The sequence below is a fragment of the Bos javanicus genome, chromosome 14 (genome assembly GCF_032452875.1).
Source record: "Bos javanicus breed banteng chromosome 14, ARS-OSU_banteng_1.0, whole genome shotgun sequence".
NCBI classification, from domain to species: Eukaryota; Metazoa; Chordata; class Mammalia; order Artiodactyla; family Bovidae; genus Bos; species Bos javanicus.
This window is the reverse complement of record NC_083881.1, coordinates 7,489,658-7,516,994: the sequence shown is the minus strand read 5'-3', so window position 1 is coordinate 7,516,994 and position 27,337 is coordinate 7,489,658. Positions and strand designations below refer to the sequence as shown.

Sequence of the window (27,337 nt, the reverse complement as noted above, 5' to 3'; positions counted from 1 at the left end):
ACAACTTCAGGATGGAGGCTGATCACAGAAAGACCAAGCCATGAGTAGTAGCTTGGAACTTTCAACCCCTTCCCCCATCCTCTGGGAAGAAGGAAGGGACTGGAGACTGAGTTAATAATTGATATGCCTATGTGATGAAGCCTCTGTAAACATCCCTAAACTATGGGATGCAGAGAGCATCTGGGCTGGTGAACACATCTATGTGCTGGGAGACTGGTGTTTCTCAGCCCCGTGAGCACAGAAAGCTCCTGTCCTCAGGGCTCTTCCAGGCTTTACAGTGGGTGCCTCTGCATCTGGCTGGTCATCTGTATCCTTTAACGAGCGTGCTGTGTTCAGCCGCTTCAGTCATGTCAGACTCTCTGTGACCCACTGGACTGCAGCCTGTCAGGTTCTTGGGCCTTTGGGATTCTCTAGGCATGAGTATTTGAGTGGGTTGCCATGTCCTCCTCCAGAAGATCTTCCAGACCCAGGGATCGAACCCACATCTCCTGCGTTGCAGGCATTCTCTACTGCTGAGCCACCGGGGAAGCTCATATCCTTTAATATCTCCTTTATAATAAATCTTTCCATAAGTGTTTCCCTACATTTTGTAAGCTGTTATAGCAAATGATCAAATCTGGGGGAGTTGTGGAACCCCTGATTTGTAGCTTAAGTTGGACAGAAATGCTGGAAAGCCTGTGATTGGCATCTGGAGTGGGTGACAGTCTTGTGGGAATAAACCCTTCACCTGCAGAGTCTGCACTCACTCTAAGCAGTGAGCGTCAGAGTTGAGTTAACTTATAGAACGCTTAGTTGGTGTCCCCAGGGAACTGGAGAATCAGTTGGTGTGGAGGAACAGTTCAGTTCAATTCAGTCCCTCAGTCGTGTCCAACTATTTGTGACCCCATGGACTGCAGCACGCCAGGCTTCCCTGTCCATCACCAACTCCCAGACCTTACTCAAACTCATGTCCATTAAGTTGGTGATGCCATCCAACCATCCCATCTTCTGTCGTCCCCTTCTCCTCCCACCTTCAATCTTTCCCAGCATTAGGGTCTTTTCAAATGAGTCAGCTCTTCGCATCATGTGACCAATATATTGGAGCTTCAGCTTCAACATCAGTCCTTCCAATGAATATTCGGGACTGATTTCCTTTAGGATGGACTGGTTGGATCTCCTTGCAGTCCAAGGGATCTCAAGAGTCTTCTTCAACACCACAGTTCAAAAGCATCAAGTCTTTGGTGCTCAGCTTTCTTTATAGTCCAACTCTCACATCCATACATGACTACTGGAAAAACCATAGCCTTGACTAGACGGACCTTTGTTGGCAAAGTAATGTCTCTGCTTTTTAATATGCTGCCTAGGTTGGCCATACCTTTTCTTCCAAGGAGCAAGCATATTTTAATTTCATGGCTGCAGTCACCATCTGCAGTGATTTTGGAGCCCCAAAAAATAAAGTCTCTCACTGCTTCCATTGTTTCCCCATCTATGCCATGAAGTGATGGGACAGGATGCCATGATCTTAGTTTCCTGAATGTTGAGTTTTAAGCCAGATTTTTTACTCTCCTCTTCCACTTTTCTCAAGAAAAAAGTGAACAGTGGCTTCTGGAATTTTTCACTCTCCTCTTTCACTTTCTTCAAGAAAGGAGAAACATTGGCTTCTGGTTAATTCTATGACCGAATTAGTTCATGGGAGGTTTCAGCTTGGTCAGTGAGAACTTCCCCATCTCATTGAATAAGATTGTTCTGATGTAAAAGATCACCCAGAGCAACCTGCACTATGTGGGAAAATGAGATCAATATTCAATCTGTGAAATATCAGCATGGAATGGGGGCCAGGGGAAAATTGTTTCTTGGGGGAAAAAGTCTTACCTTTTTTGTGGATAAAGCATAGATATTCATACAGTATATAAACAGCAAGAGTACAACTTTGGTATTAAAATCTCATGATGAGGAGGTAGAGACTAGGAACAATATCAGCTCAGTTCAGTCACTCAGTCGTGTCCAACTCTGCGACCCCATGAACCGCAGCACACCAGGCCTCCCTATCCATCACCAACTCCCGCAGTTCACACAAACCCATGTCCATCGAGTCGGTGGTGCTATCCAACCATCTCATCCTCTGTCATCCCCTTCTCCTCCTGCCTTCAGTCTTTCCCAGCATCAGGGTCTTTTCAAATGTGTCAGCTCTCCGCATCAGGTGGCCAAAGTATTGGAGCTTCAGCTTCAACATCAAGAACAATATATCTATATCTAAAAGGCTCGTTAGAAGGCGATAGTGAAAGTCCCCTGGTCTCTCTGGAAAGCCTTCTGTTGCTCAGCAGAGACATCCCCAAGGGGCTGGGGGAAAGGCTGGGGGGACGGGAGCTTAGTTAGCTTCTGGAGCCTGGCGGGCTGCAGTCCATGGGGTCCCAAAGAGTTGGACACAACTTAGTGACTAAACAGCTGAAGGACGCACCAGGTCGGTTGGGCCTGGCTTGGGCTTTGAAATTAGATCGAAGCAGCTTAGCATCCGAGCTCTATTATCTCCTAAGCACGTGACCTTGAGACGCTGCTTTATTTCTCTGGACCTCAGTTTCTTCCACTCTGCCTTGAGGGAGGTGATTTCTCTCAGAAGATGCACAGGAATTCAGAGCAGTAAAGCCTACAGGCCATAGTAACTGGCCCGTCTTCGCTGCTTTATGAATGGGGCTCATACCAACCCTATTTCATTCAAGACTTGGGTCTTGGAGTCTTTTTCTCCAATCCTGATTTTCACTTCATGCCCTCACCCATCCCCTGACCCCTTCCTCCTGCTCAGGTGCCTGGTGCTTTCCCTGGATCAGATTGTCCTTCAGTAATTAAGACCCACCCTCCCGGTATTCACCAAGTGTGCAACTTGCTTTGGATGCCTTTGGAGGGTGGACCAGCCTGTCTTGTCTGTCCCTGAGGCCTGTCTGCTCATCCTCAGCCCTAGCGTCAAAGCCATCAGCAGTCAGTGCCATGCCCCAGCTCACAGGAGCAGTTGTCCTGGGTGCTCAGGGACCTTCCTCCCTGGGCAACCTCAGAGCCTGATGCTGCAGAGCTGACGTCTGGCTCCTAACCCACGTGGAATGACACTGCTGTCCCCCTCCTCTGCCCTGGGGCTGACCTCCCTCTGCGGTTATGAATGGGTGGCTGAGAAAGGATGCCCTGGCATCATGCTTGGCAAACACTCGAGAGTTGCCCCCTTTTCAGATGCCGGCTTGGTCTCCGTTCACCCCCAGCCCTGCTTCTCGGCCCCTTGGGATTTGTTTTTATTCATTCATTCATTCATCCACTCACTCATTTAGTCACTCAGCAAACATTTGTTTTCTGACTTTTAAAGGAGTATTCATTTTTTCAAACTTTTTATTTTGTTTGGATATAGCTGATTAACAATGTTGTGATGGTTTCTGGTGAACAGCAAAGGGACACAGCCACACATATACATGTGTCCATTCTCTCCTAAAGTTCCCTCCCATCTAGGCTTCCACGTGGCATTGAGCAGAGTTCCCTGTGCTCTACAGTAGGTCCCTGTTGGTTATCTGTTTTAAATATAGCAGTGTGTACATGTCCATCCCAGACTCCTCCTCTATTCTCCCCTCCCCCAATCCTGGCAAACATAAACTCAGAATATAAAAAGAAATGATACAAAGGAACTTACAAAACAGAAAGAGACTCACAGATTTTGTGAACGAGCAAACATTTATTAATCACCTACTATATTAGTTTCCTGGGGCTGTTGAAAGCAAGCACCAAAAAAATAAGTGGCTTATAATAACAAAAATGTATTCTCTCACAGTTCTGGAGCCTGGAAGTCCAAAATCAAGGTGTGAGCAGGGCTGTGACCCCTCTGAAGGCTCCGGGCAAGAAGTCTTCCTTGGTTGCCGGTAACCCCTAGAATCTTTGACCTGTCAACGCATCCACGGGTGTACGCCTCCACCCTCGGACGGCTGTCTCCCCTGTGTGCCCATCTCTTAACACCAAGTTTTTCTCTCTGTGCGTCTATGTTCAATGCTTTTCATTTTATGAGGACACAAGCCATTAAACTGGGGTCCCCTCTAATCCAGTATGACTCCATCTCAGCATGATTTTATCCGGCAAGATCCTATTTTTGAGTAAGGGCACCTTCATGTACGCAGGCAGAGTGATCAGGAAGTCCAGATATCTTTACAGGAACACAAATCACCCAACTCTGTGCTAAGCACCACTGCCCAATTTTTAGTGTTGGCTTGATGAGTCCTCACCTTCAAGGAACTTTCAAGCCCCCAGGGGTCATCAAACAAATTCTTTGATTTTCTTGGTTATAATTCTCAGCCATAGCTGCCTGGAACTTGAACTTTCTCTTTTCTCTAGAGCTAAATTTCCCAGGGCATTTTATTTTATTTTATATTTTCAATCACCACAATATCTTTGTCTAATCCCTAGGAAACAGAAAGTTTAGCTCAGTGGGATGTCTGTGCAAATATCTGCCCTGTGAGATGGAGCTACTCACTCAGGGTTAAATAAGAAGAAATAGGGAAAGGAATTGAATTAAAGGGAGCAAGAATGATCACCTGCCTCAGGTTCTCTTATGGGAAAAAAAAAAACAAAACGATTTCAATCATTTTCAGGGGAATCTCTCTCCCAACTCAACAACTCTACTTCATTTTCCCTTCAGACTCTGGCAGATTCAATAGCTTTCCAGAAAAATGGATTACAGGAATAAATGGCAAACTTTCTTTTACTGAAAAGGGCCAGAGAGTCAATATTTTCATCTTCGGGGCCACAGAGCTTTGGTCACCACCGCAGAACTAAGCATTAATTCTGCGGGGTGAGTGAGAAAGCAACCCCAGGCTGCTTCTAGGGCATCACCCTAGAGGGGCCCAGCGCAGCCATCCTAGGGCTGGACTTTTTCTCTTCCAGGTTCAAGGTTTACTTCTTCTCCCTTTTCAGGTCACCCTTGACTTCAGATAGGAAAAGCAGGGAAACTCACCTGGGAGAGAGAGGTGATTGGCTTCTGGGGGGCATGAGCTTCTGTGGAACAGGGGAGATTGCATGCTGCCCTCATGGGCTTGCTGTCAATAGAAGCAAGGGAAATAGAAGCTATTTGCCCCCATGGTGCCTGGCACTCGGCTGGTCCTGCAGCATCCCTCATACTGGTGCAGGCATGAGGCATCCTGGTGCAACAGGTGTGTGAGCCACGTGGCTCGTGTCTGCTGATGTTGCACCCGCCTGGTCTCAGGTGGTCCACCTCTTCTGTCTCATGAGAGACGCCTGCTCATCTTTTCCAGCCTGATGACTTACTGGTTGTGACCCAGCTCGGGATGGGTGGTTCCAGCCAAACACCAGCAATACACAGGATTTATTTTCAATAGACGCAGGGCTCTCCTGTAAATGACATGACCTTGGACTAAACATCAATGTCCTTCTGGGACCCACCCATGGAGCACGTCACATACTCCATAGGGCGTCTCTTCCTGTCACTGATACCTCCCAGCAGCATCAGATTTGTTGAGTCACCTGGTTCATCAGTCAGCTTCTTGCACTGCAGCCTGAACCTACCACAGAGCCCTCTGAGCTCTGATGCCCACTCAAAGCTGGCAGCTTGTCATGTCATTCCATCCACGTGTCTAAATATTATCTTGCATGTGCCAAGTGCTCCAATAAGAACCGGGAGAGGCCAATCAGACACTGTGCATCCCTGTTTGAGGAGGGAGATGGAACTTGAAATAATTTCCCTTTTACTTTGAAGATGACGTCTAGGCATGCCCTTAACCACCACTGAACAGTCTCTGTATGTGACAGAGCCTGAATCTCCACAGGGTTTCTCTGTCACCCTCTGATAATTTCATGGATGGAGGAGCCTGGCAGGCTGCAGTCCATGGGGTCACAAAGAGTCAGACATGACTGAGCGACTGAACTGATCTGAACTGAGGAACCCAGTCAATATCTGTTAAATAAGTGAATGAGTATCAGTCTCCAGGGGATTTGGTCAGATCAGATCAGATCAGTCACTCAGTTGTGTCTGATTCTTTTCCACCGCATGAATCGCAGCGTGCCAGGCCTCCCTGTCCATCACCAACTCCTGGAGTTCACTCAAACTCACGTCCATCAAATCAGTGATATCATCCAGCCATCTCATCCTCTGTCATCCCCTTCTCCTCTTGCCCCCAATCCCTCCCAGCATCAGAGTCTTTTCCAATGAGTCAACTCTTCGCATGAGGTGGCCAAAGTACTGGAGTTTCAGCTTCAGCATCATTCCCTCCAAAGAAATCCCAGGGCTGATCTCCTTCAGAATGGACTGGTTGGATCTCCTTGCAGTCCAAGGGACTCTCAAGAGTCTTCTCCAACACCACACTTCAAAAGCATCAATTGTTCAGCGCTCAGCCTTCTTCACAGTCCAACTCTCACATCCATACATGACCACAGGAAAAACCATAGCCTTGACTAGAGGAACCTTTCTTGGCCAAGTAATGTCTCTGCTTTTCAATATGCTATCTAGGTTGGTCATAACTTTCCTTCCAAGGAGTAAGCGTCTTTTAATTTCATGGCTGCAGTCACCATCTGCAGTGATTTTGGAGCCCAGAAAAATAAAGTCTGACACTGTTTCCACTGTTTCCCCATCTATTTCCCATGAAGTGTTGGGACCGGATGACATGATCTTTGTTTTCTGAATGTTGAGCTTTAAGTCAACTTTTTCACTCTCCACTTTCACTTTCATCAAGAGGCTTTTGAGTTCCTCTTCACTTTCTGCCATAAGGGTAGGTCATCTGCATATCTGAGGTTATTGATATTTCTCCCAGCAATCTTGATTCCAGCTTGTGTTTCTTCCAGTCCGGCGTTTCTCATGATGTACTCTGCATATAAGTTAAATAAGCAGGGTGACAATATACAGCCTTGACGTACTCCTTTTCCTATTTGGAACCAGTCTGTTGTTCCATGTCCAGTTCTAAATGTTGCTTCCTGACCTGCATACAAATTTCTCAAGAGGCAGGTCAGGTGGTCTGGTATTCCCATCTCTTTCAGAATTTTCCACAGTTTATTGTGATCCACACAGTCAAAGGGTTTGGCATAGTCAATAAAGCAGAAATAGATGTTTTTCTGGAACTCTCTTGCTTTTTCCATGATCCAGCAGATGTTGGCAATTTGATCTCTGGTTCCTCTGCCTTTTCTAAAACCAGCTTGAACATCAGGAAGTTCACGGTTCACATATTGCTGAAGCCTGGCTTGGAGAATTTTGAGCATTACTTTACTAGCATGTGAAATGAGTGAAAGTATGCGGTAGTTTGAGCATTCTTTGGCATTGCCTTTCTTTGGGATTGGAATGAAAACTTGCTAATTCTTGAAATACTAGTCAAACAGGATTCTGAGTTGAAGATTAGTAAAGTTAGTGAAGTTGCTCAGTCGTGTCCGACTCTTTGTGACCCCATGCACTGTAGTCTACCAGGCTTCTCTGTCCATGGGATTCTCCAGGCAATAGTCCTGGAGTGGATTGCCATTTCCTTCTCCAGGGGATCTTCCCAACCCAGGGCTTGAACCTGGGTCTCCCGCATTGTAGACAGTCGCTTTACCGTCTGAGCCAAAGAAGATTTCACCTTTGTGTTTGCAAAGGAAGTACACACAGCCCCTTTTTCTTATCCCTCAGTGTATTACACACAATTCAGTTCTTAATTGTATACCTTTAAAAAGTCATATCGCAATTGTTGCCTGTATAATTATACATTTCAAGCTAGACTAGTGTGGCCTCTTTTTAAAATTTAATTTTTAATGTGTCAACATTTTGGAAGATTTGCATAACTTTGTGAGCCAGTGTTTTCAAAATGAACAAAGAGCATTACAAAATCATGCATGGGTAAAAGGTGCATAAAAAAAAAAAAAAAAAAAGAAAGAAACAAAATAGAGAAACCAAAAGCAGACCCACACAAATATGACCAATTAATTTAGGACAAAGAAGCAAAATTAACTCAATGAGAGAGGAAATGTAGTTGAGGTTTGTTTTTAAGTCATTAAGGAGAGTTTGCTTCCTATTAATATAATATAAATCATTAACATTTATTTTTATAACTTGTTTTTGACTTATTTATACTAAGTTAAGGGTTCTTTCTTATATATCCTATTTTAAATGTTATTAGTGGATGGTTTTACTTCTTAAAAAATACTTCAAAAATATTTCTTTTTGCAAAATCTAAAACAAGAAATTAATTTTAGAGTTTCCTTATGCATATAGGTTAAATAATTTGTCCTTTTCCTCCTGGTTTTCAATAATGGCTTGCTTAAGAGAGATTATGATAGATTGACTCATTATTTTAATATTCTATATATTCCCTGTTAACAATCATTTTGTACATGTATCTGTTGTTGTCCCATGCTTAAGATTGATATTAAGTCGATATGATCATTACCAATTCTTTTATATGAGTTTTATCCATCCTTTTTAAAGATTTCTCTGAATCTTTACCTATTCACAAATGCTTTCCCTTTGCTTAAACAAATGAAAATAACTGACTTTGATTCACAAATTTTATCAAATAAAGTTTAAAAAATTAAAAAAAATAAATAAAATAAAATTTAATTTTTATTTTATATTGGAGTATAGTTGATTTACAATGTTGTGTTAGTTTCAAGGGTAGAGAAAAGTGATTCAGCTACACATATATTTATTATTTTTCAGGTTCTTTTCCCATATAGGTTATTACAGAATATCGAGTAGAGTTCCCTGTGCTTTATGGTAGGTTCTTACTGATTATCTATTTTATATGTGTGCTGTGCCTATTCACTCAGTCATGTCTGACTGTTTATGACCCCATGGACTGTAGCCTACACAGTTCTTTGTTCATGGGAATTCTCCAGGCAAGAATACTGGAGTGGGTTGCTATGCTCTCCTCCAGGAGATCTTCCCCACCCAGGAATCAAACTAAAAAATGTTAATGTCTCCTATATTGGCAGGTGGGTTCTTTACTTCTAGTGCCACCCAAGGACCTACAGATGATCATACCAAGTGAAATTAGTCAGACAGAAAAAGCCAAATATCATATGAAATCTATTATGTGTGAAATCTAAAACAAAACTTATTTACAAAACAGACTCACAGACATCAAAAGCAAACTTTTGGTTACTAAAGGGGAAAGGTGTGAGGGAGGGATTATGGACCCCCCCTGGAGAACAAATCCTCAGGCCATTTTCTCAAGGCAAAACACTGGGAGCCATTGAATGGGTGATGGGAGGCAGCCTGAGGAGACTCTGAGGTTGATGTGCAATGATTAATGAGATAAACTTAAAGCTGGTTTGTATGATGCAGGAAGTTCATTTACACGTGCAGGCTGTCTGCATTCAGAGTCCATGCCCTTTGGCGACAACTAGAGATTTCAGACAGGGGGAAATAATATGGTCAATGGGAATGGTATCTATGGGGACCTCCACAGGACCATCCTTGGAATGGACCATGCAAACCCTATGGCGAGGGGAGCTTAGAATTCTCCATGCAGAGACAAAAGCACATTAGTGATCACACCCATGGTCATCTCCTCTTTCTAAAGGAGTTTAATTCAAGTGCAGAGGTCCTCCTAGCCATCATAGACAGACCTCCCACGAGGCGGACTCAAGGAAAGAAATCGAGTCGAGAATTGTCCTTCGTATTTGCTGAGAATAAGTGAGAGAGAGAGAAAAGCATACAGCTGTGAAAGGTTAATTAGCATTTAAACACACAATTATGTTTTCTATTTGGTCTGACTGGGAAAATAAATTATGTTTTTTCAAAGCAGAGACTTGCAGGCTATAATTGAAAATGGGCATTTTGAGGGCATCTCAGCCAATGCAGCAGAAGAAACCAAAGAGAAATAAATGGAAGCAAGCAGAGGCATCCTCCCTAGCCCCAGCTGGGGGCTGAGTGGCAAGGGTGGGAGGGATGCAGGGGGACAGAGAGAGCTGGCTGCTTACTTTGCCCTGTTCCGGATGCTTTCCCCCTGGTCACTTTGCGATACTTTGCTTATCTGAACCTCTAGATTCTCTGTAAAATAGAGTTAGTAGTATTTTCCCATGTGTTGCTAGGAGGTAAAATTTAGGAGAGAAACTGGCATGATGCCAGGCACAGAACAAGAGTTCAATAAACACATGTTTCCAGCAAATGCTTGGTGAACCTACCTTAATCTCCCTCTTCTCTGAATTGCTATGATATTTCTCTAAAAGCCAGGAAAACCAGCCCTTAATGAAATGGCGTCTTCTATTGTGTCCTAATTTTATCGTGTTTAGATTGCCAATACAATCCAATTTCATTTCATTTTCTTCAATTAAGGAATATGTGTTGAGAAATGACCATGTTTCTTGTGCAATACTAAGGAATCCAAACACGCAAAAGAACCAGCACTTATCCTCCAAGGGTTTAAACCAAGCTGAGAGAAATACAAAATGTATCTGAGGGCGCTCCCATCAGTACTTGGACACTTATTATTGAATGGCTGAGAGCTCCTACTAGGAGGTGATCATGTCCTCTACGGCATATGGTTTTCACAGTAAGCTGGTGATTTCTTCATATGAGTACATTGACGCTCAGAGAAGATAGCAGACTTGTTCACGGTTGCTCAGGACGGAGGACAGAGTGGAGCTTGACTCCATACTGCTCACCTGAGCCCACGCTGTGCTTTGGTTTTCCCCATGGTCTGCCCCCTCCCCCGGCCCCACGCCCGCCTGGCCTGGCTCACCTCTCACCTTCTAGTGTTCAGTTGTGTCTGCGTGTTAAAGCTCAGCCACTGATAATCATTCATGTTAAACCCATGGGGAGAAGACAAGTGTCATGTAAACGCTAAGGACAGCGGAATTGAGAGTCTCATCAAGAAGACTTTCTTGGGACTTCCCTGACGGGCCAGTGATTAAGAGTTGGTGCTTCCAATGCAAGGGGCATGGTGTTCAATCTCTGGTCAGGGCACTAAGATCCTGCATGCCATGCAGTGTTGAAAAAAATGAGGACTTAAAAAAAAAAAAGATTTTCCTTCTCCATGAGCTGCAGGCCCTATATATGGTTTATGTGTACCTATTTCTAGAAAGAAAATCTGAAGTAGGTGTCTCTGCATTGTTGCAAATAACCAGAGTTACTGTAAGAACACACTTTGATTTAAATGGATAAATCCACATGGCTAGAGACTTTTCTGTCTTGTTCTCTCTTACATCATCAATGCATAAAACAGGGCTTTCCCAGTGTAGGTATGCAATACATATTCTCCGTGTGATGATGAATATTTTTATCCTTTCTGTTGTTCATACTTATGTCCAATATTCACACGCAGCTAATCATTTTTCTAACAAGTTCTAAATGTATTCTTCATCTCAGTCATTTTCAAGAGGCACAAATTATCTCAGACACTTTCCATATTAAATGCTTGGTATCTTTCTTGTTGTCATTTTCAATTCTACCACCTTAAAAACACAAAACAGTCATTACCATTAATGTATAAATGGTTAAAAATGTTTAGCCATTTATTTTGCCAGTTTCTGTGTTCGCTTTCATTTTCTCCATCCCTACCATCCTCCTGCAGATTTCATTTTCCACTGAAAGCCAATGGCTAGCAGATGCTTTGGCTGTCTGAACGTCCGTATTTCACTCTCATGAAATGATCGTACTGCTGAATACAGACCTCCAGGACGCCATACTAAGTGCTCAAGAGTTGATAGCTATCATTTATTTTTCTTTTTATTAGATTTTCAGTCATTCGCCTCAACGCTTTCAAGATGATACTTCCCCTTTCTTGGTGTCTATTGTTGGGAAGTAAAGTCTATTGTTAAGTCTAATTGCCATTCCTTTGTAGGTAAGCTATCTTTTTCTCTGATGACTTCTAATATTACCTAGTTTGAACTTTGCTGTGTCACCCAATGGTGTCAGTTCCTGCCTGAAAGCCAGCAGTCTTGAGACTCAGGATGGTTTTGATTCAATTCCAAAGACAGTCCCAGCTCAAAGTGGGACTTGTCACCATTGGCTTCTCTGGGTGACAACTTCAGATCTTGAGATTCCCCAGCCTCCAAGATCATGTGGGCCAGTTCCTTATAGTAAACCTTTATATCTTACTCTCTCCAACCTGTTGGTCCCCTTTCCCTGAAGAATCCTGACTAACACAGGTATCTTTTCTGCTTCTGTCTTGAACTGACTTTAACGTGCCCCTCTGACCCCATCTCCCAGTTTTCATGTTCTTATATAATCCCTTCTCCAGCCAGGGCTTGTGATAACTTGTAACTGATAGAATATGGCAAAGGTGTTGCTATATTGCTTCCATGATAACAAGACATGATATGATCATATGAGTCTCTTTAATTATTCACCTAGAACCTATTATCACTAATGATCCTATGACAAGTGATACAGTAACTACTCCTAAAGATTATTTTTTGAGAGAATAAATAAACTCTGGGTCCCCAATTTATCTCATCAGTCTATGATAGTATGTTATTCAATGCCTGTTCTTCTTTGTGTGTGTGTGTGTGTGTGTGTGTGTGTGTATGTGTGTGTATTTAAGAGCTACAATCCAGCCTAGAGTCCCATCTACACCATTTTTCTCCCAACAGATACCAGCTTCCCTCTGTGATTCTGGAAGAAGCATCAGGCGCTCCAAACATGAGTAAGGATTTCACAGTCCAAGCCTGCAGTGTATGGGCCTCTTTCAGGGGCAAAACTCTAGGGCTCCTAGTCAACAGAAAGTCTGTAGCCTCAGCAACTGTCCCTGGGGGATGCGATTTTATGCAGGAGTGAAAGTCAGATTGTAGCTGAACAAAAAACAATAGTACATGATGCCTTCATGCCTGTGAACCCTGCACCTGCGGCTGGAAGAAAAGAGAAAACCGGAAGCTTCTCTCTGCCTGTCTGGTCCACGATCCATCTCTAACCCGAGTCAGCTGTTCCAATCCCATCCCAGGCAGCAGGGAATGGATGCCTATTATGTATGGCGATGATAGAAAGTATAAGGACTTCGGATTCTGATGGATAGGAGTTTAAATCCAAGTTTTGTCTCTCACAAACTGTGAATTCTTGGGCCATACATCTAACTCCTCTCTGCTTTGGGTTCTTTATCTGCTAACTTGGATGTCAATAGCTCCCCTTCTGGGCCAGTGTGAGACACTGTCAAGCTCCATAAAGTGGTTATTTATCTCACGATGTCTGTCCCCTCATGGAGCTACTGCTGCAAACCTGGATGATTGTTAACCATCAATCTTTGTTCCCCTATTTCCCATGCCTCCTCCCTCCAACTTGGTGCTACTAGATTCATCTTCTTAGGGTTCAGTTTTAACAATGTGGGTCGCCTGCTGAAAAATAGGCTTTGGATCCGTCTTGCCTCCTTGGTGGTGGTGGTGAGTCATTAACTCATGTCTGACTCTTTGCAATCCCATGGACTGTAGCCCACCAGGCTCCTCTGTCCATGGGATTTCCTAGGCAAGAGTACTGGAGTGGATTGCCATTTCGCTCTACACGAGCTCTTTCTAATTCAGGGATGGAACATGTGTCTTCTACATTTCAATCTGTCTACTATATTATAGGGGAATTCTTTACTTCTGAGACACCAGTAAAGCCTTCTTACCTCCTTGGTAATGTTCATATTGTCCAGCATAACTCACAAGCTGTCTGGGAGATCTGTCTTTCCTGAGGCTCTCCCTAAACCCAACTAAGGAGAAATAGCCTCTAAGCCCACAGTCTCTGGGCCCAGCTAGTGGGGTCTGTCTCTTAACTCTTGTACTTACTAGCTCTGGGATTTGGACACATTGTTAAATAATGATGCCACTTTGGAAAGAGCATTTTGAGAACTGAGTGAGTTAGCTTTAAGTAAAGCACTTAGAACAGTGCCTGGCACATACTAAGACCTGTACAATGCTTGCTACATGCTTGTCTTTTTGCTTTGAAGTCTTTGGACACAATTTATAATAGACTTTTTTCTTTTAACTTTATGCCTGATATTCTAGATAATTGTATATGTTTCAACATCTTCTCTTCTTGACTCTAAATTCTTGGAACAATATCTTGGTTATCCTCTACAGCACCTCAAATAAAGGCTCAGACCAAGACAGTATTCAGTGAATGTCATTGAAATTCCATTACTTACTTTATTAGTTTTCTAGGGTTGCCATAACAAAGTTTCACAGAATAGGTGGCTCAAACAACAGAGATTTATCTTCTTACAGCTCTGGAAGGTGATAAGTCTGAGATCAAGGTGTTGGCTAAGTTCATTTCTTCTGAAGTCTTTCTTCTTGGCTTGTAGGTGGCCACCTTCTCTTTGCGTCTTCATGTGATTTTTCCTCCGTGTGTGTACTAATCTCTTCTTATGACATGCCAGTCAGATTGGATTAGGGCCTAAATGTATGACCTCATCTTAATTACCTCTTTAAAGACCCTATCTGCAAACAGTCACATTCTGAAGTACTGGGGGTTGAGGGGATTTTGGAGGGATGCAACTCAGTTATTTCCGTAACACGTATCAAAAGACAATCTGAAAAGTATATGTTCAGTTCTATCTGGTAAGTCGCTTCAGTCGTGTCCGACTCTGTGCAACCCGATAGACGGCAGCCCACCAGGCTCCCCCGTCCCTGGGATTCTCCAGGCAAGAACACCGGAGTGGATTGCCATTTCCTTCTCCAATACATGAAAGTGAAAAGTGAAAGTGAAGTTGCTCAGTCGTGTCCGATTCTTCGTGACCCCATGGACTGCAGCCCACCAGGGTCCTCTGTCCATGGGATTTTCCAGGCAAGAGTACTGGAGAGGGGTGCCATTGCCTTCTCAGTTCTATCAGGCTGTGCTAAAAGCCCATTCGGATTAGTCAGCCTTTTTTATTAGCTCAACCACTCTGCCCCTGGTTGTACTGTTGGAGAAATCCATGTGATCTTCATAGAAATGTTAAGAATAATTGAGGGCTTGGAGTCAGAAATTTTCAGAACACTGGGGCTCATGAGTCTGCAGAGAAGTTTGAATCCACACCCCAGATGCAGCTAGGACACCAGAGCCCAGAAATTCCAGTAGTTGATACAGGACTGTGTTTCTGTCCAAAACAGAGCACAGAAGAGTGAAGCAGCAGATTATCTGCCTGCTGCAAGGATTCTAGAATGTTATAAAAGGAAGTTGCCCCATTTATACAAGACATGGCTGTCATCCCCCTGAGTGGTTGGAAATTAGATATCCATCCTGGCTGTATGACCCTGAACTTGCTCTTTCCGTATCATGAGTCCTATTTTATTAACTCTTCTTTTTTTTTTTTTTTTAACTTTTATGAAGTTTAGGATAAAAGAACCCTTTTATTCAGTGCAAATCAAAACCATGATGCCACCCATAACTAGCACAGTTCAGATGCTGACCTGAATGTTGGTGGGCTGTGAATTTGAACAGCTGTTTTGGAAAGCAACTTGACAATATTTATCAGGAAGCTTCAAGATCTCAATTATTTTGTTCCAGTAACTTTACTCTGAGAAATTTATCCAAGGGAAAAGAGAAAAAATGTGGACAGGATACGTTTATACTTGAGCATATATATGTGCATGTGTTCGGGGGATAAGTGATAACAGCAAAATTTGACAACAATCTACTTCAAAAGTGTGCCATTAAAATAATGATAATATGTTCAAAAAGGAATATAACACAGTCACTGAAAATGACAATTGTAATGAATGTTTAATGATGTGGAAAAATTATTGCAATGTGACATTAAGTGAAAAGGCAAAATACAGCATTGTATATGTATTTGGATCTCATTTAAGTTTTTTTTTTTTTCTTTATTTTTTTGTATACATGTGTTCCCCATCCTGAACCCTCCTCCCTCCTCCCTCCCCATACCATCCCTCTGGGTCGTCCCAGTGCACCAGCCCCAAGCATGGCACTGAAACATGTAAAATATCATTTAAGTTTTTTGATATGTGCAATTGTTTAAAATTTTTTTTTGCTGAGAGAACGGGAGTTAGAATACTATGGATTCAGGTCAGTGGTTCTCACTGGGGGTGATTTCTCTCCCTCCAGGGATATTTTGCAGTATCTAGAAACATTTTTGATTGCCATGCTCTGGGGAGGGGGTTGTGGCTGGCATTGATTGGGGAGGGGCCAGGGGTCCTGCCAAGTGTCCTGCCAATCACAGAACACCCCCCCAGTGCCAAACTAATAATTATCCAGCCCACATGTCAGCAGTCAGGTAAAAAATCCAGCTCTAAGTTCTCATCTTCATTCTGCCTCTTTCTAACTTGAGCAAATTTCCTCCCTCCCTCTCTCTCTCTCTTCTTTTCTTTCTCTTTCTAACACTTACTGAGGCTTTGGTACATGTCAGAAACTGTTACAAGTATTTTCTGTCTATTGACTAATGTTGACACAGAACAATTCCATGAGGTAAGTACTAATACTTTCACCGTAGGTGAAAAAAATCTCTTCTGTTTTGAGGTTTCAAAAAAAAGTTCATCAAAAGTGCTTCTTACAGAGCCTAACATGCAGATAAATGAAAAGAAGTTTAGACAGACAACGATGTGTATGCATATATATATACACACACATGATTACTGTGTATGCCGTCTGTATATGTTACAGTGGAGTTGTTAGTCACTCAATTGTGTCGGGCTTCCCTGGTCGCTCAGCTGGTAAAGAATCTGCCTGCAATGCAGGAGACCTGGGTTCGATCCCTGGGTTGGGAAGATCCCCTGAAGAAGTGAAAAGCTACCCACTCCAGTATTCTGGACTGGAGAATTCCATGGACTGTATAGTCCATGGGCTCACAAAGAGTCGGACACGACTGAGCAACTTTCTCTTTCACTTTCATAGTCGTGTCTGACTCTTTGTGACCCCAGGACTGTAGCTTGCCAGGCTCTTCTGCTCATTGGATTTTCCAAGCAAGAATACTGGAGCCGGTTGCCATGCCCTCCTCCAGGGGATCGTCCTCACCCAGAAATCGAACCCGAGTCTCCTGCATTGCAGGTGGACTCTTTACTGCCTGAGCCAACAGGGAAGCAAGTGTATTACAGTGAGCCTGTAAAAATGGCTGGCTTTATATGATGGAATTAGAGGAAAGTTTCATACTTTTTCTTTATACTTTCCTTAATATTCCATATTTATACTTATCTATGTTTCTTTGTTTTTTTTTTAATATATATCAATCACTTTTGTTACCAAAACAACCTAATATGATATTAAAGCCCCTGGAGAACTGCAGGGCTGGCTATGAACACAGTCCCTGTTACATGAGAAAGTCTACAGAAAATATTCCCATTTGGCGATGTGACACATTTTACTGAAACAGAGCGCTGGATCTCCTTGCCAAAGCCAAACTTCAGTTCTGATCCAGTACAGTCAAAATTAGTGCCGCAGACCCTGCATGTACTGGCCAATATGCTAGCCCTAGTTTACTGTGGCTAGCTCCCTCAGGATTAATTATTTCCCATTGATCTTACTAGGAAATAGAAAGCCGTTTCATTTTCCCTTGGAATGACCCTTCTCATTTCCTCTTACACCAGTGATGCTGTTCTAGGGAAGACATTTTTAATCCAGTGAGTTTTGTATCAGATTTATCTGAGGAGCTCTTAAGAGATACTAGCAAAAGACCCATGGCCATCCTGAGAAATTCTGATTTGTCTTGCCTGGAGCTGGTTATCATTTTTTAAGGTTCCCCAGAGTTTTAAACAGGGAGCCAGATTTAAGAACCACTGCCCTAGGCAGAATCATGTGCACAGTCCTTGAACTGGTCCGAGGAGGGGAGTCAGCCTTCTTCAGCTGTAGCCTGTGTCAGGGCAGCAGGGTGACTGTGGAGGCCACGTACCCGCAAATCCTCCATCTCCCACTCATGTTTGAGTTATGTCAGAAGCATCCCATTTTCAGGCAGGCCTGACGGTGGGAAGCTCTTCGCCCAAGTGCAAGCCTTGAGGCTTGGAATGTCTTCCGTGTACCAGCCCACCAGCTAATTGGAGCACCTGCAGTTTTAGCGTGCCAACAGCTTCCAATCAGGGCATCTCTGAAAGCCTTCCCTTTTTTCTTCTGTTATGAAGCTTTTCCTCGCCTCAGTCTGCTTATGTTTATTCTCATTTGCGTGGTGTTTATTTGTTTTCATACAGCATATTGAAGACGTCTGATGGGGTGAGCACCGAAATGCATTCCTGTGATAGCAGCACCAGAGAAGTGCAGATGTCAACGTCCTGCTTTCCTTTCCAAGGCAGAAGTTACATGACGCCGATGCACCAGCCTCGTGCACGTTCTAGAGCATCATTAGGTCTGTCTCTCATGCCTTCAGCTCTTCCAGCATGCGGTCAGAATCCCACCCTCCACTGACTGCCTCATGTCTATAGGATGCCTAAGAAATTCAAGACCAGTTTACTGCTTCGTTATTTTTCAGACTTAGGCCAAAGACTGCTGCCAACAATGCAGCTTTTGTCCTTTTAAATAACTTGGGAATAGAGCAGTTTTCACAGCTCAATGAATATGAACCTTTGAAATACATAACATAAATAGAATGGAAACTTAGCCCATCAGATTTGGCAGCTTCACAAAACTGACCTAGACCTTCTCCTGACTCTTGGATTCTGGTTTTCAGCTTGAGGCGGGGAACGAGACACTCTGATGTACCTAATACTCATGAGAACCGCTGGAGGGTAGGAAAGGGAACCCAGAGGGAAAGGGCCAATGAAGAAAGAGGAGGTGAGGAGGGGACTCTCGCTGCCCTCTGGAATTTAACGTTCAGATGAAGACTGATTTTTAGTTTGGAGCTATTCTGTGTTTCTTCGTAAGACATACTAAAGAAAGAGGTTTCAGTTGCAGGGTTCAGGATTCCCTGAAAGATAAGAGTGAAATGCTCGCTTGTATTTGCTCCCTCTGTCTACCTGGCTGCTACACACCCCCACTTCCACAACCAAGGCAGCGGTCACAGGATCTCTCTGGGGTCCCTCAGGTGGCCATCACCTGGCCTTAACCTCTCTACCTGGAGCAAGTAAATCCCCTCTTTCATCCTCCAAGGCTGTGTGGAGATTTTTTCTCTAAGGAAGAACAAATCTGACTGTATTGAATCTGTTTCTTTTACTTTAACCTTTGTATTCTATTGTTTTTTCTAGAAGTTAAGCACTAAAGGAATGTTGCCCATAGCTTAAACTGTACTTAGTGGCTCTTCTCTGGGAACCCTGCCTCCCACGTCTGATCATTAATCTAAAATACCTTTGTTTAGTTCACAGGAAACATCCTGATCAGGCCCACCTGTGGATGGCTGCAGGAAAGAAGAAATTAGCATACCCTTTGTGGTGCTGGAGAAGACTCTTGAGAGTCCTTTGGACTGCACGGAGATCAAACCAGGCAATCCTAAAGGAAATCAACCCTAAGTATTCAGTGGAAGGACTGATGCTGAAGCTCCAATACTCTGGCCACCTAATGCAAACAGCCGGCTCATAGAAAAGAGCTTGATGCTGGGAAAGATTGAGGGCAGGAGAAGAAGGGGGGCAGCAGAGGAGGAGACGGTTAGATAGCATCGCCAACTCAATGAACATGAGCTTGAGCAAACTCCAGGAGACAGTGAAGGACGTGGAAGCCTGGCATGCTACTGTCCATGTGGTCGCAAAGAGTAGGACATGACTCAGGGACTGAACAACAACTCTGGAGTCTGGGCAGAGCTAGGAAATGTTTGCAACAACTAATCACCTTTTTTACTTTATCTCCTCACCTCCTTCTCTCTTTGCTCCATAAAAGAAGCTAGCATCCAAACCCGAGCAAGATGGTTCTCTGGGACTTTAGTCTACCATCTTCTTAGCCTGCTGGCTTTCTGAATAAAGTCACTCTTCTCTGCCCCAACAATTGGTGTCTCGATTTATTGGCCTGGCGTATACAGCGAGCAGTGTGAGCTTAGACTCAGAAACACGTGGACCGAGCGAAATGAAGACTCCTTGACCTGGTACCAAGGTTTCCCAAACTGTGACCACCCCCATCTGACACCCCATCACAGCTTCAGCTTCTTGCTAACAGGCATTAGCAAATCAGCTTTCCTCTCAGCATCTGTGCTCTCTTAAGAATGGAGACATAGAATTACTGTGAGAATCAAAGGCTTATAATAGATATAAGCATGTGTAGATTGCCAAGTGCTAAAACAAATTGCTGTGGTTACTATTATTATTACAAGAACTCAATGATACATGTGAAAATGAGTTTCTTGGTTGTATAGTTAAACACTGATATTATAAAAATTACTTAAGAGACACATGGAACCTCTTTGAATGGATCATAAAATCAACCACCTAGAAAAGACCCACAGTGGTGAGTACAAACTTCACCATGAACCCTGGCTCTATGGCGAGTTTCAACACCTTGGTGTTAAGAACAGTGCTCATGTTTATTTTATGGCTGCATGGAATATAACGGAAGCTAGAGATCCTTCGGTTTGATCCTAATGATTCATGGATGGAAAATAGAGCCCCTTGGCCTCCTAAGGCTGAATGGTTTGCCCAAGGTTGTTCGGCTAGAGAAAGCAGAAGTACAACTAATAATAATAGTACGAGGATGTGCACCTTACAGCGGAAATGTTGCTCGTATATTAACCTATCCAGGCTTTAGAACCATTCAGGAATGGACAATATCTGCCTCCCTAGTGTTCATCAAGGACTAATTTTTCAAGCTGGGCTCTGAAGATAGGTTTCAGGGGTTCTCAATAAAAAACAACTATTATAGTTATTTTCTCCCATCAAACAATGAATATTTAAATGCTTTAGGAACCCATTTATTGCTTTCATCCATTTTATAGGTTGAAGTATTAGTAAAGATTTTCTTTGAAAAAAAAAGCATTCTGCTACTGAAAATGCTTTTTAAAAAACCCATTGACCTAGAAGAAAAATAAAATGCTGAAAGAGCGAGAATAAAATTGAACATGGATGTGTTTGGGTGGATAAGTGGAGCTGTGGAGTGTATTAGGATGGGAGTAAAGGAAAAGCAAATCCCTTCATCAAATTCTCTAGTAACTCAATGTACAGGGATCACCCATGGGAAATGGGCTCTCTGATTCTCCCAGAGTCTGCCAGGAGAGCTTTACTATATTACTCTCCTTTACTAGAAATCTCTCTGAAGGCAAGGATCCCTGTCTTTCTAAAACAGTCATCTCCAGAATGCACATGGTTCTATTCATGGGGATGTGTGTGCTCAGTTGCTCAGTCATGTCTGACTCTTTGTAAGCAGCCTGTCAGGCTGCTAGGTCCATGGAATTTTTCAGGCAAGAATATTGGAGAGGGTGCCATTTCCCCCAGGGAATCTTCCCAACCCAGGGATCAAACCAGTATCTCCTGCACTGGCAGGCAGATTCTTTACGACTGAGCTACCTGGGAAGTGATTCTTTGGGGACAGATTACTCCAAACCTTGAGGAGGGGCTGTGAACACAGGTTGATCTCTGTGTTCCCAAGGACAATGCAGCTGAAGTGGTCTTATGGGGAAACATGACACAGAGTCATTTTGTTTTATTTTACTTCTATATATTTTATTTTACTTTATTTCATTATTGTAAGGGGCTTCATAGGAAGAGAAAAAACAGAGAGTTGTAGATAGTACTAGTCAGTTGGGCTTCAATGAGTTTGATAAAGAAGGGTTCACGACAGTGCTTTTTAAACTATCCTGTCCCATGACTTACAGTAAAAGATACATTTGAAATCATGCTCCAATATGCATGCACATATGCAAACACAATAAAAATACATACAACTGTATAAATATATTACACGGCACTTAGCCTGACTGCATGCAATGCACTCATTTTCTTTCCTATCCTATCCTATCATAAGAATGGATAAATTGACTATTCAGAAGGCAAGATTAATGGGCCTTTTTGACTGGATTTGACAGGTGAAGGAGAAGGACAGATAAAGATAACTCCCTGACTTCTGACCTGGGTACCAGCCTTGTGTGGCTTCTATTGCCTGCATTAGGTGACAATGGACACTGGAAGAGATGCTGAGGGTAAGGAACAAAGAGTCCTGTGCGCAGTATGCAGAGTGTGAGATGCTAATGGGAATGCTTTTAGTCTGAGAAACCCAACAGGAAAGTTGATATGCAAGGGACTGAAGTCAGACAGGAGCTTTAGACTCAGCATTCACTGGCATGCCAGTGGTAAATAAAGGTAAACTCCTTTTTTTTTTTTTTAAAGGAGTTTAAAAAAAAAAACAAAAAAAACTCCTTTTTTAAAAAAAGGAGTCCCATCATTTGGAGAGGAGAGAGATAAGAAGAGGCTTCCCAAGTGGTGCTAGTGGTAAAGAACCCACATGCCAATGCAGGAGATGTAAGAGACATGAGTTCAATCCCTGGGTTGGGGAGATCCCCTGGAGGAGAGCACAGCAACCCACTCCAGTATTCTTACCTGGAGAATTCCATGGACAGAGGAATCTGGTGGGCTACAGTCCACCAGGGGTCGCAAAGAGTCGGACATAATTGAAGTGACTTAGTATGCATGCAAGCATAAGAAGTCCAAGAATAGCATCCTGTGACTCATCAACCTTGAGCGGGTAAGCAGAGAAGCTTAAGTGCAGTGAGAAGGAGGAGAAACAGTCCCAGAGCTACAAATCTAGCCAGGAGAGTGAGGTCCCAAAAGCTGAGGGAATAGGGATTAAAAAACATAAACTGGGAAACCATGAGATCTTAGGGGTCTTTTCTACCATCCATGCTCACGTAGGTTGCGTTCCTGAAATTCTCCTGGTGGGAGAACTTGTGGTTAAGAAGACATGTACAATTGAGCTGAAGAGGCAAAGTCCTGAGTGAAAGTTTGACATCACTAGAGGTTTTATTTTAGCATCTACCAACTTGGTTTGGTGAAAGTCGTTCAGTTGTGTCTGACTCTTTGTGACCCCATGGACTATACAGTTCATGGAATTCTCCAGGCCAGAATACTGGAATGGGTAGCCGTTCCCTTCTCCAGGGGATCTTCCCAACCCAGGGATCGAACCTAGGTCTTCCACATTGCAGGCAGATTCTTTACCAGCTGAGCCACAGGGGAAACCCAATGAAACAGCATTTTACTTAAAATAATTTGCATCTTGTATTAGCAACAATAATGTAAATTTGATCACTTTTTCCTGTTCCATGAAAAATATTATGTACTGTCATGTATTAAATGATATTAATGATCTCATTCAATACTTAAAGTAACTCTGTGGGGCAAATATTATTTTATGTTTGCTTTCAAATGAAACACACACGCACACACTGACATACACGTGCCACCAGAGGCTTGAAATAGTTAAGTGCCCAAGGCCATGAATAAGTAAGTTACAGAGCCAGAGTTCTAACAAGGGTTTGTCTACCATGAACTTGGACTGGCAGCTATTGCCCTGGGCAGTATCAAATCCACCTTGCGTAAATATTTAGCTACAAATCCTTCTGTCACTAGGAACTCTTCAGGATGTACATGTCTCTGAGTCATAATAAGATGCTTATGCATTCCATTCACTGCAGAGAACATGCAAACTAATATCTAAGCTTTCGCTTTTGGTTTTCTGACTACTGAATACCTTTTGAGCTTCACCACTCATGGTTCTGTATTTTTCATCCTAAGAGACCTCAGGGAATGCCATGACATTTGCATAAATTTAATCCCAAATGCTTAAATAAACAGAAAGTCATCTGTAAAGGCTACAATTACATATGAGAGGTATTTGAAGACAAGGAGGGGTTGCAATATGTTCTTATTTTCAAGTATAATCATGAATCCGTCTTGTGGGGAGGAAAAGACCCAGTTGCATCATCCTACAGTAAAGATAATTATATTTTGGAGCTATCATCTCCTAGAAGTGGAGCACACAGATTACAGTCCTTCTCCTCCGTATGAACATTGTCAGAAAGTAGAAAAGACAAACCTATTCCTTGTGGTTGGCTTGTAGGTGTTCTCTCTGATCCCTCTTCAGGTTGATAAGAAATGGAGAAGCAGATCCCTTGACCTCATTTTTTAGAAAGAGGGAAAAGATTATATCTTTTTACAATGTCTGTCAGCTTGAAAAAGCCATGAATCACGGCAAAACAGCATCTTATATTTAGTAATTCGTTTACCGTTCAGATCAAGGTGACAGATCTTGTGCAAAATAGCTCCCCGTGACTCACAACAGCTTTCTGAGGTTTTGGTAACAAAGTTTGACGCATCGTTATCAATCCAGCTTCGAGGGTGTACACGATTCGTCTCGGTTATTAATAAGATATACAGTCTCCATCTGACTCAGAATGCAATGATTATTTCTTCCCCCTGGCATACCTCTCACCAAAAGAGAGAAGATGTATTCCAGACTTGAGAGAGGGCTTTTGTGCCGTCCCCAAAGCAAAGCTGCTTGATTCTGCCGTATCTAGAAATCTCAGGACGGATTTGAGACAAAAGACGAAGCTGAGACATGCAGGCAGAGTTTATTAATATCAAAATTTATATAACAGGTGAAAAAGGTTAAAAAGCTGCTAGTAGTATAGATATCGTATAGTTGTCATACTTAACATGGTGTTTTTGTTGCTGTTTCCCCACTAGAATAAAAGGTCCATGAAGTTGAGAACTGTGTTTTGTTCACTGTGGCATCCCTAATGTTTAGATGAGCACCTGACATCACATTTGATGAATAAATAATGGAATGCAATACAACACAATTTGACACAATATAATACAACATAAAATAAAATAATGTATCATAATTGCAATTTTTGTCTCTTCAGTCTTTACTACCATAGAGTAAACAGGCTTTTGTGTTGAGCTCTGGATCCATGTCTTGTATTGTTGCTGGACACAGCAAGTCCTCACCCAACCCTTGATGAATGAATGAAAGAATGAATGAGAGACTGGAAGAAGGAGGCTGTGCTTCAAGGTGCTAATTGGGCGAACAAGTATGGGATGGTCCGCTGGCACAGCTGGGGCCTTGCAAACCTCTTTGGAGGTCCTGCGTGAGGAGCCTCCCCAGGCAGCTCGGAAAGCCTGCACTGGGCTTGTTGTTATGGGTCCGCTGCCCATGATGCCAAGCCACCCAGCATTGCTGCCTGTAGGAGGGCAGCCCTCCTGTTAGACATCAGGGTGCTGGCTTAGATATGTGTAGTGATGTGTGCAGCCCAGGCATTGCCAATCCTCACCACTCAGCTGCTCACCACGTCTTCAGCAGGAGCTCAGCCTTTCTGGAACCTTCGTCCCTACTTCTCAGAGGGTACTTTCCGTGGATACCTGCACACCTGTCCTCCATCCTCCCAGCTGAGGGATTCCGTCCCCACTCCCAGTCGACATGCATCACATGCTCTGTTCTCCCAGCTGTTGAGAGCAAATGGGATCATTTTACGCAGCAAGAGACATCACAGTGTGGGTTGGGGGCATGGAGGGGGAGACCCTGGACCTGAGATTTGAAAGTCCAGCCGTGTGAGGGCAGAGGGAGGTAGAGAGAACACTCTGGCACATATTAGGGGGCAGATAGATGTCTCTGCATTGATTGTTCCTGGAAAATCATTACATCTACATTGGTGGTGTTTTCACCCTTATTTAGTGTGTGTGTTTCCCCAGCATCTTCTCCCACCAGATCCTTCAAGACAGATATTTGGATCCTGCCTGAAATGTGCCCACCACGCCTGCCCAAAGGGGTTTGAGATGATTCCCCAGGTCTAGAAGACACCTCTGTCCGCACTGCTTGTCTGTCAGTGGCTCAGGGTTCATCTCAGCTTCCCTCTCTCCCCTCTTCTTCCCCGACCTCTTCACCCTGGATCCCTCTGCTTTCCCACAAGATTTCTAAATGTTCCCATCCCTTTCGTCTTTCTCGTCTCCGTCTTGTGCATGCCTCTGTCCTGTCCCTCTCTGGGTCCTCCGTTCTCAGTACCTATTCTTATCTTTCCCAGTTCCCTCACTGTCATATGCTTCTTTCCCTGTGATATCTTTTCTCTTCTATCCTATTCCTGGATTCTCCCTTAGTCTCTGGTTGCCTTTATTTCATTTATTTACTCATTAAGGGATTCATGGACTAGATCTCCATGTAGAGCCCATGATGGGTCATATACTCCAGCACACCCTGGAACATAGCAGAACTTAACACATAACTGGAAAAACAGTTACTGCTCTCTCATCAGCACTCCTTCAGCACTCACTTATCAGCACTCCATCTCCCCTCCTTCCAGCTCAGGAGATGAGTTTCCCTTGGTCCACATGGAATAATGATCCTCAGTCACAAAGACCTGAATTTGAGTGCTGGCCTGATTGCTCAGCTGGTAAAGAATCCGCCTGCAATGCAGGAGACCCGGGTTCAGTCCCTGGGTTGGGAAGATCCCCTGGAGAAGGGAAAGGCTACCCACTCCAGTGTTCTGGCCTGGAGAATTCCATGGGGTCGCAAAGCATTGGACACCATTGACCCACTGTCACTTTCACTTGCCTCGCTCAAAAAGTATAAACCTAGGCAAGGCCGTTGATCTCTCTGAACTTCTCTCAAGTCTGTGCATAAAGTACTTGGAATATTGTGGGTGCTCAACAAATCTAAGTCACCATTCCTTCCCTTCATCTCCACTCCAATTCAATTCTGCAAAGACTATCTCAGCACCTGCATTATGACAGACATTGTGCTAAACATTATCCATCAAACAAAGTTACATTTTACTTTCCAGGATCTTACACCCTGGTGGAAAGGACAGATTGTGTGTAAATTATGCTATCATTCGAGTAGGATCTGTGTCCTAGATGGTCCAGCTCCTATATGTGCTCACAGTGAAGGGAGCCCAGTCCAGCCATGAAATATTTTCAAAAAGCAATGGCAGTGACTTCCCTGGTGCTCCAGTGGAGAAGACTTCACCTTCCAATGCAGGGAGTGCAGGTTCAATCCCTGGTCAAGGAGCTAAGATTTCACATGCCTGTGGCCAAAACAACAACAACAAAAAACATAAAACAGAAGCAATACTGTAACAAATTCTGCTGCTGCTGCTGCTAAGTCACTTTAGTCATGTCTGACTCTGTGCAACCCCAAAGACGGCAGCCTACCAGGCTCCCCCGTCCCTGGATTTCTCTAGGCAAGAACACTGGAGTGGGTTGCCATTTCCTTCTCCAATGCATGAAAGTGAAAAGTGAAAGTGAAGTCACTCAGTCATGTCCAACTCTTAGCGACCCCATGGACTGTAGCCCACCAGGCTCCTCCCTAAAAATAATCCACATTAAAAAAAAAAATCTTAAAAAGAAAGCAGTGACAAAGTTTTCTTATTCAATCACTAAGCAGTGTCCGACTCTTTGCAACCCCATGGACTGCAGAACACCAGGCTTCCCTGTCCTTCACTATCACCTGGAGTTTTCTCAAACTCACGTCCATTGAGTCATTGATGCCATCCAACTGTCTCATCCTCTGTCGCCCCCTTTACCTCCTGCCCTCAGCCTTTCCCAACCAGCATCAGGGTCTTTCCCGATGAGCTGGCTCTTCACATCAGGGGGTCAAAGTATTGGAGCTTCAGCTTCAGCACCA

At 43.5% G+C, this 27,337-nt stretch overlaps 1 long non-coding RNA gene across 1 annotated transcript in view; it reads left to right on the top strand.

Moving 5' to 3' along the window:
- Positions 1-19,810, top strand: part of LOC133260315 (uncharacterized) — a 54,937-nt gene extending 35,127 nt beyond the window's left edge. The window contains exons 2-3 of the long non-coding RNA XR_009740747.1: positions 18,004-18,158; positions 19,104-19,810. This is a non-coding gene — a long non-coding RNA (uncharacterized LOC133260315). The remainder of the gene's footprint in view (positions 1-18,003; positions 18,159-19,103) is intronic.
- Positions 19,811-27,337: the final 7,527 nt, after the last annotated feature.